This window comes from Vulpes vulpes, chromosome 9 (assembly GCF_048418805.1).
Source record: "Vulpes vulpes isolate BD-2025 chromosome 9, VulVul3, whole genome shotgun sequence".
Classification (NCBI taxonomy): domain Eukaryota; kingdom Metazoa; phylum Chordata; class Mammalia; order Carnivora; family Canidae; genus Vulpes; species Vulpes vulpes.
The window spans coordinates 1,961,585-1,970,582 of NC_132788.1; the positions used below are offsets into that span (position 1 = coordinate 1,961,585).

Sequence of the window (8,998 nt, forward strand, 5' to 3'; positions counted from 1 at the left end):
CACTCGGGTTGCCTTCACGTGGCGGCTACGTGAGTGCCGTGGCCGTGCAGCCAGGGTGCACATTACCTTCCGGAGATCAGGGTTTCAGTTCTCTTCGATGACCACCCAGAAGCAGGGCTGCTAGATCATACGGCGATTCTGTTTTTAATTTTCTGAGACGCCTCCATCGCGTTTTCCATTGAGAAGATGCACCATTTGCATTCCCACCAACAGGGCACGAGGGTCCCGGCAGCTCCGCATCCCCGTCAACACTCATCATCATCAGGTGTTCGAGAAAAGGCATCCTAACAGGTGTGCACTGTTATCCCGTTTGCATTTTCCAGATGCTCAGCGACGTGGAGCATCTTTTCGTGTACCTGGTGCCTATTTGTACGTCTTCTTGGGCAAGATGCCTATTCAGGTTCTTTTAATCGAATTCCCTAGTTTTGTTTTTTTTTTTTTTTTTTTGCTATTAAATTGTATGAATTCCCTGCGTATTTTGGACATGAACCCTTTATCAGATACACGGTTTGCAAATACCTTCTCCCACTCCGAAGGTGGCCTTCTCACGCTGGTGGTGGGTCCCTTTGCCGCGCAGAAGCTTTATAGTTTGATGGAGCCCGTTTACCTATTGCCGCTTTTGGTCTCATATCCAGGAAATTGCGGCCGGAACCAACGACAAAACTTTCCCTTTATGCTTTCTTCCAGGATTTTTACAGTTTCAAGTCTTCCACTTCTTAAGTCTCTAGCTCATTTTGAGTTGGTTTTCGTGTCTGGTGTAAGGTAGGATCCAACCCTGCTCTTCTGCGAGCGGCCGTCCAGCGGGTTTCCCCCACACCACTTGTTGGAGAGACCGTCCTTTCTCGACTGTGTGTTCCTGGCACCCTTGTCAAAGACCGGGTGGCCTCAGGTGCTTGGGTGCCTCCCTGGATTCTGTTCCGTTCCATCCGTCTCCGTGTCTGTGTTCACGCGCTAGCATCACGCTGTTTTAATTACCAGGGTTGCAGGGTTGTGATATATCTTGAAATCAGAACGTGTGATGCCTCCAGCCTTGTCTTTCTTGAGGTGGTTGTGCTGCTCGTGGCCTTTTGTGCTTCCATACAAATTTTAGGGGGATTTTCTATTTCCATATAAAAGGCAGTTGGGATTTTGCTTTGGTTTTGTTTTGTTTTTTCAAAGAATTTTGTTTTATTATAGCACATGAGCTGGACTGATGGGAAAGGGTAGGTGTATGGGCAACCACTGCCCGGATAAGCATCGGATGCCCATCCCGATGGCCATGAATGTGCCAAATGTGCCGCCACCCTGCATCATGGTTTTCCCGATGCCGCCCATCAGCTCCCGACCCCGCATTCCGATCCTGAGACAGGAAAAGGTGCCCAAGAGCGCCCCGGCCGCCATGCCCACTGCGCAACCCATCCCAAAGCCCATCTTCACGCGGTCAGAGCAGCTCGGCTGGGACTGTCCGTAGGGCCCCACGGCCACCGGCATATCGTTCGCGGCTTCGGTCGCTCAGTTCTCGCAGTTGGGATTTTGAAAGGGATCGCGTTGAATCTGGAAGACCCCGTTTCAACAACACCAGGTTTTCCAGTCCCGCGAACACAAGACGTGTTTCCGTTTACTTGTTTCTTCTTAAATTTCTCTCACTGGCGTTTTGTGATTCTCAGTGTAGAAGTTTAACTTCCTCAGTTAAGTTTATTCCTGAGTATTTTATTGTTTTTGTTGCTCCTGCGAATGGGCTTGCCCTCATTGTTGTCTTCTCAGATGGCCCGGGGCCGGTGGACGGAAACAGCAGGTTGTGTTTCAATTTTGTGTCCTGCAACTTTACCGGATTCATTTATTAGCTCTAGCAGGTGCTCGCCCACAGATGACGTCACGCCACCGGCACCAGAGGTGGTTTTACTTCGTCCTTTCCAATTTGGACGCCTTCTACTTCCTTTTCTTCTCCTAACTGCCTCTTCTACATCCTCACCGAAGGGTCACAGTGTCCCTCCCCTGGCCATCCTGCCTGTGGCCGGCCGTCACGCAGCAGTCCGTCGTTCCGTAGCACCTGTCCCAGTTAAGCATAATGGCCCTTCAGAGATGTCCACAGCCGCATCCCCAGAGCCTGTAACTGCGTCCTGTTACCGAGCTAGGGAGGATTCCCTATGACAGGGACAGTGTCCTGGGTCACCCAGCGTGGCCTGTGTAATCACGGCATCCTTATAGAGGAGCAGGAGGCAGGAGGGGAGAGCCCAGGGAAATGTGGCTGTGGACGCAGGGCCGGAGGGATGCCGTGCTGCTGGCTTTGCAGACGGAGGAGGGACCCCAGGCCAAGGAGCGCAGGTGCCTGTAGATGCTGGGAAAGGCAGGAAGCGGCCCCAGGGCCTCCGAGGGAAGCATCCCCGCCAGCTCCAGGGCATCAGCCCCAGGATGCCCACCTCAGCCCTCTGACCTCTGACCTCCAGAGCTGTGCCATCGTTAATTCACGCTGTGCAAGCCAGCATGTGTGGCCACTTGTTGTATTGGGAGCAAAAAACACACACCTGTGTGTTTCCTTGTCCTCTCATGGGCAAGCTCTGGGGGGTCAGAACGCCGCCACGTGCCACTGCCCTCACGGAGTCCAGCAGGGTGCCTGGAACTCAACAGGTGCTCAGTCAATGTTGAAAGAATGAATGAATGAAGAATTCCAAAATGACAATTGCTAAGATTAAAAATATATACATGTCTCCAAGTGCACGTAGGGATGGCGCAAAAGCATAGGCATTCCAGGTTAAAAAAAAAAAAAGAATCAAACTTTTCTTTAAAATGCTTTGTGTATGGGGCACCTTGGTGGCTTGGTGGATTGAGCATCTGCCTTCGGCTCAGGTCATGGTCCCGGGGTCCTGGGCTCGAGCCCCATGTCGGGCTCCCGGAGCCCAGTGGTGCGTCTGTTTCTCCCTCTTCCCCTGCTCCTTCCCCTGCTCATGCTTTCTCTCTCTCTCAAATAAATAAAATCTTAAAAAATAAAATAAATAAAATAAAATAAAATAAAATAAAATATAAAATAATAAAATAAAATAAAATAATAAAATAATAAAATAAAATAAAATAATAAAATAAAATAATAAAATAATAAAATAAAATGCTCTGTCAGTGAGGTCATTCCCCTTTGTCCCTGGCCCCCATGGCACTTCCTAGGAACGTGCGGCCTCTGAGCCACCCTCTCCACACTCTGCTTCACAAGGGGAACTTCTCGTTCCCACAGAATCAGGCCCACAGGTGCTTTTGTTACCGTGCAAACCGAGCCCCAACTGCACCGCGAGCAGGTGTGAGGCAAAGGGAGCCCGCGGCCCGGGAACAGGACGTGCACGATGTGAGCTTGGTGCTATTTTGTCTCTGGCTTCCTCACATGGACAGAAAATCCCAGTGAGGCGTGAGGCGGTGGTTCCTGAACCAGAGACCCCGCAGGACTGAGTGGCCCACCGGGAGGAGACCGCGGGGCCAGGGACAGCTCTGTCCCGGTGCTTCCCCCGCTCACGCCCCTGCTCTCTCCCTCCTTCGCCTCCCGCTCCGCCTGCAGGAGACACGCACCCCAGGTCCTCGGGGACGACTGGCAAACACCCTTCGCACAGCCACCGATAGGTGTTTGGTGAACCGTGTAATCAAAAGGCAAGTGCGTAGAAAGTCAGGGACTGATGGAAAAGCAAAGGAAATGCAAAAGGGAGACACCTTCAATCCTAAATTCCAGGAAACTCAAGTTAGATGTGTGACTAGATGGACATGACAGAGAAGATTAGACACTGATCTGCTGTGAGGAGCGGGAGAGGGGACACCATGGTGTTTCCAAGGAAACTGGGTGGGGGCCCGCAGGGACCGCAGGCAGCGGGGGCCCAGGGTGGGCCCTGGGGAAGCAGCAGTTCTGCTGACCTTCAGGAGCCCGAGTGACACCTGCCCCAGCTCTCGGGGTGACAAATGGTGGCCGAGGGGACATGACGGTCTGCGGACGCTCGACGCTGTCTCAGGGCAGGGGGCAAGGGGCACAGAACGAGGGAGGAAAGATGGTCCCTCGGCGGCCAAAAGGAGGGGGAGACGGGCTGCAACAGGGACGTGATGCAGCCGTTTGTGGCCAGAGCCAGGCCCGGAGGCCTGTCTAGGCGGTGACAGGCTACATGGCCGTCACAGCCCTGGGCTGACCGTTCCCACCTGGGCACTGGCCCTGACGTGTCAGCAGCTTGTGGGAGAGGGACCGGGGTAGGTGCCAGATTGTGACTGCGTCTCTTCTCCACGGGTGACACCCCCGCCCACCCCCAGACCTTGGACAAGGCGCCGGGGGAACGGAAGACCAGGTGCCCGCAGCCCCTCCCCGGCATCCTCAGGCAGCCGTGCCCCCCCCCCAACGGGGTCGTCATTCTCTGCGGGGCCGTGCAAGCCCGGCCTGGTTTCTGGAGAAGAGAGGTAGAGAGAGAGCCCTTGAGAGTACCATCTCCTTTCACCGGGGAGTCCCCAGGAGCGAAGGGAAGCAAAGCCCAGCCAGCAAACGGTGTCTGGATGCTCAGCCTGCACCGAGCAGCTCTCAGAAACGGGCAGCGGGCGCGCAGGTGAGGCCGGAGCTCCGAGGCGCTCCCATCCCTCGGCACCTGCTTTCACCCTCGTTGCTTCTCACCTCTGCCGTTAGGTCGAGGCCAACATAGCGGGACAGCGTGGACAGGGGGTGGACAGACGTGGGACATGTGGGGAGGGGCGGGCGAGGGGAAGAATGACCTATGGCCTTGGCATTGGGGAGGGCCATCCTGGATGTTCACAGCCCCGACGGCCACGTGCATGTCGCAGTAGAGCTGACCTCTTCCATCCTAAGCTCTGGATCTGCCTGCGGGCTGAGTGGGGTGGGACGCGCTTAGTTCTAAAGCCTTCTGTCCACCATCCCCCTTCACCCTCTTGTCCCCACCCTCTGGATCCCCCAGCTTCTCCTTAAATGCTGCAGAATTTCCTTAAAATTAGGATTTTCATGTACAGGGCACGACTGTGTTTCTCGGCACTGGATCTAATTCCAGCGCCCACAGACCCTTCGCCAGCCAGCACGGGTCAAGAGCATGTGCCACAAAAAACGCTGGATGGAACGAGGGGCGCCCGGAGCCATCAGCTCCGCCATCAGCTCCACCATCGTGCGGAATTTGCTCGGCTCGGAGCAAGAGGCAGCGAGGCGCCGCGCACATCCCGTTACCGTATATGGACAAATCCGTGCTCACTGGGCGAGAGGGCGCTGCTCTCGTTGGAGGAAAGTCTAGAAGAGCACTCAGAGCGCGGGGAGGATGTACAATAAGTAGACCATAATGGATTGTCCTAATGCTTCAAGGAAATTATTTCAGAGACAACAAGGCTGTAATTTCCAACACAAATCAATGCTCCTTGGGTCAGTCTTAAACACAGTACGCGTGTATAATCTGTCCGAGTGTGGTTTAAAGAAAGACTCTCCCAAAAATAAATGTGTCAGAGATTTATTTAACTCCTTAATGAGAGAAGTGCCAAGATGGCTAAGCTGGTACAGAGAGCATTTCGGGAAATGGATGTTTATAAGCAACAGGGAAAGAGTGTTGACACCAGGTTGCCAGATCACCGGAAAGATTCAGATGCAGTGAAACGCCGGGACACCTGCACCCCGATGTTTCTAGCAGCAATGGCCACAATAGCCACACTGTGGAAGGAGCCTCGGTGTCCATCGAAAGATGATGGATAGAGAAGATGTGGTTTATGTATACAATGGAATATTCCTCAGCCATTAGAGATGACAAATACCCACCATTTGCTTCGACGTGGATGGAACTGGAGGGTATGATGCTGAGTGAGATAAGTCAATTGGAGAAGGACAAACATTGTATGTTCTCATTCATTTGGGGAATATAAATAATAGTGAAAGGGAATAGAAGGGAAGGGAAAAGAAATGTTGGGAAATATCAGGGAGACAGAACATGAGAGACTCCTAACTCTGGGAAACGAACTAGGGGTGGTGGAAGGGGAGGAGGGCGGGGGGTGGGGGGAAATGGGTGACGGGCACTGAGGAGGACACTTGATGGGATGAGCACTGGGTGTTTTTCTGTATATTGGTAAATTGAACACCAATAAAAATTAATTTATAAAAAAAAAAAAACTGGAGTGTCCTGCAGGGCAGAGGCACCGTGGGGTTTGCAGTGCCCATTTCTAAGAGTCGGGGGTCACTCGCATCCCCACTGAACAAAAATCTACAAGTCCACGGGAAATTTTGCAAAGTCTTGGCACCGCCCAGCAAATAATGTGTCAAACATGGATGCATTCCCCTAAATGCAGAGAGTCCTCAGTTGGGCCCTTTAGGTACTGCTCAAGGATGACGTCAGAAGGATGGTAAACCGCCTTCGGCTTCATTTACCAGGTTTTCCACAATGAGTTTTCTTAGCAGAATACTGGAAAAGGGAAATAAAGTTACCATTATTTGCAGATGGTATCATTTGCATGTAGACAAATCAAGGGAGCCGCAGAGAAGCCTTTAGAGCCTGTTGTGGGCTAATTGGTCCCCCTACATTCATCGGTTGACGCTGTGAGCCCCACCCAGTACCTCAGAGAATTGCTGCAAAGAAGTGAGTCGCATGAGGTCGAGTGGGCGGCCACTGATCCATTATGACTGGTGTCCCTGGAGGAGGAGATTAGGACACAGACACAGAGGGACGACCAGGGAGTAGGTGGCCGTCTACACGCCAAAGAGAGGGGCCGCAGGAGGAACCAGCCCTGTCCACACCTTGTGTCCCCAGGACCAAGGGGGCCCCTCACTGCCCTTCCTGGGCTAGTGGCTACGTCCCCCGGGGCCAGTGCCTTCTGCTTTATCCACATAGAGGAGCCGAGCAGGCCCTGGATCAAGGCACCCAGAACGCGCACCCCGCTCGGGCACCCCACTAACAAATGCAGAGTGCCACAGAGGAGAAGCTGTGCTTATATTTGGAAGGAAAGCCATAAAATATTTGGCAACACATTTAACAAGAAACATGCACAGTCCTCATAACAAAAATGATAAAACTTTCCTGACGGACATGGGGGTTTGCTTAAATAAAGATACATCTTGTTTCCGGATGCGAGACGTGCTGGGTAAAGATGTGAAATCTCCCAGGCTACTTATGAAATTCAGCCCAACCCAAATGAACGTGGTAAAGAAATTTTTTTTTTTTTTACTAGAAAAGCGGATTCTAAAATTCTGCTGGAAGTGTACATCAATATGTAAAAACTGCCAAGAAATTCATGAAAATTAAGACTATCATGGGAGACGTTCCCTGTTTAATAAATCAAACTGTAGAGCAATATTAATCAGAACAATCAGATACTGGTGCAGAAATATAGAAACAGATCAATGGGATGGACAGGCCGCTCAATACACACTCCACAATGGCCGTTTACTGTATTATAATATATAAAATACAGGTGCACTTCAACTCAATATGGAAACTTCTCATTTCACGGGGTTGGAAATGCGTTTCCCATCTCAAAACCAGATCTTATCTCTGTTCACGTTGTAGTCAGGCCCAGATTCCTGACAAATAAGATCTCCAAATATTTTTAACTATGAAAGCAAGCAGAAGAAAATATAGGGAAATGCGTGTTTATAATCCTGGGGTAAAGAAGGTCTTCAAAATCAGGCCATGAGATCCAGAATCATAAAGGAACACACAGACAGATTTGGCACCACGTGTGGTTTAAACTCCTGAAAAGTCATCAGATGGGAAACGACAGATGAGGATGAATGTCACTAACAGTCGTGACAGGGAGGGGTCAATGTCTTTAAACCCCAACTCCTCTCCTGGAAGGCTTGTGCAACTTCAAATTTCTGATTCTGAAATTCTACTCGAAGTAGAAGCATCTAAAAAAAAATGCCAAGAAGATTTTATATCTCAGTTTTAAGAAAATTAGAGTCTGTTGGGGGAAGTGCAAAATGGGAGATCCACCTGAGGCACTGGAAATATCCTAAGTCAGGTCGGCCGCCCAGGCAGCCTCACCCAGGCCACAGATGAGTCAACCCCAGGCAGGGCCCGCCTCGGAGGACAGTCTCCATCGCTTCTCCTGCTGCAGGATGACCTGCCGCTGGGGCTGGAGCCACAGGCCGGGCAGGGCACAGGAGACCAGTCCTCAGCCTGAGCAACCGGCCCGCCCAGCTGGGCCGCCTCACGGGGGGGTGGGCAGGGGGGGGCAGTGCTCCTGGGCCAGCCCCACGGGGACGCAGCAGAGACGCCGCAGAGACGACCTAGAGCAGCTCTAGGAGCTCCGGCTGGCTCGGAGCCACAAGGCGTTTGGTGGCGGTGATATCACTCCGTGTTGCGTCTCAACTTGTTTTGGACTTTTCTCCATGTGGTTTGGGGCAAGGAGATGTGGCCTGGCCTTTCTCATCTGTAAAATAAAATGACTTCATGTTTCATTGCCGCAGAAGCTGTGGGTATCCGATGAACAAGAGACAGAACCCAAGCGAGATGGACAGCCCACGGTGGGGTTCAGCCAACGTGGAATGTGTTCGCGCCAGAAGCTTGTGAACATCATCAAAAACCAAGACTCTAAAATGTGAGATTCTTGCCCAAGAAACACGCAGCAAGTGGAAGATCTGGATGCAAGTAAGGGCTGCTCTGGGCTACTGGGGCCCGTACAAGGGGTGGCACCGGAGGTCTCCGGGGAAACACCTTTTGTGGGGAGGGGAAGTCCAGCTGCCCCTGCACCTGCTGGCCTCCACAGCTGGACCCACCCGAGGGTCGGAGCCATCAGTGCCTTCCCTGGACGCCCCTCGGCCATCCCCAAGGTGGGGCTCCCGTGTGGCTTCCAGGCCACGGTCTCACGGGGTCTCACAAGATCCCAGCATGGACCAGCCCCAGAGCCCCCCAGGAAGGCACGGGGGCGGGGGGAGGCGTTATGTCTGCCCGATTTGTGCCTCAGACCCAGGATGCCAGAGCCGCACTCGAAGCCCTGGGGGACTCAGTGCAACATTCTCCTCAAGACACATTGAAATGAATTTCCATGTTTATAAAACCATGAATTATTGAAAAGCACTCAGGAATTT

At 52.4% G+C, this 8,998-nt stretch overlaps 1 pseudogene; it reads right to left on the reverse strand.

Moving 5' to 3' along the window:
• Positions 1 to 1,148: 1,148 nt before the first annotated feature.
• LOC112908763 (reactive oxygen species modulator 1 pseudogene) lies at positions 1,149 to 1,493 on the reverse strand (annotated as a pseudogene).
• Between the last annotated feature and the right edge of the window lie 7,505 nt (positions 1,494 to 8,998).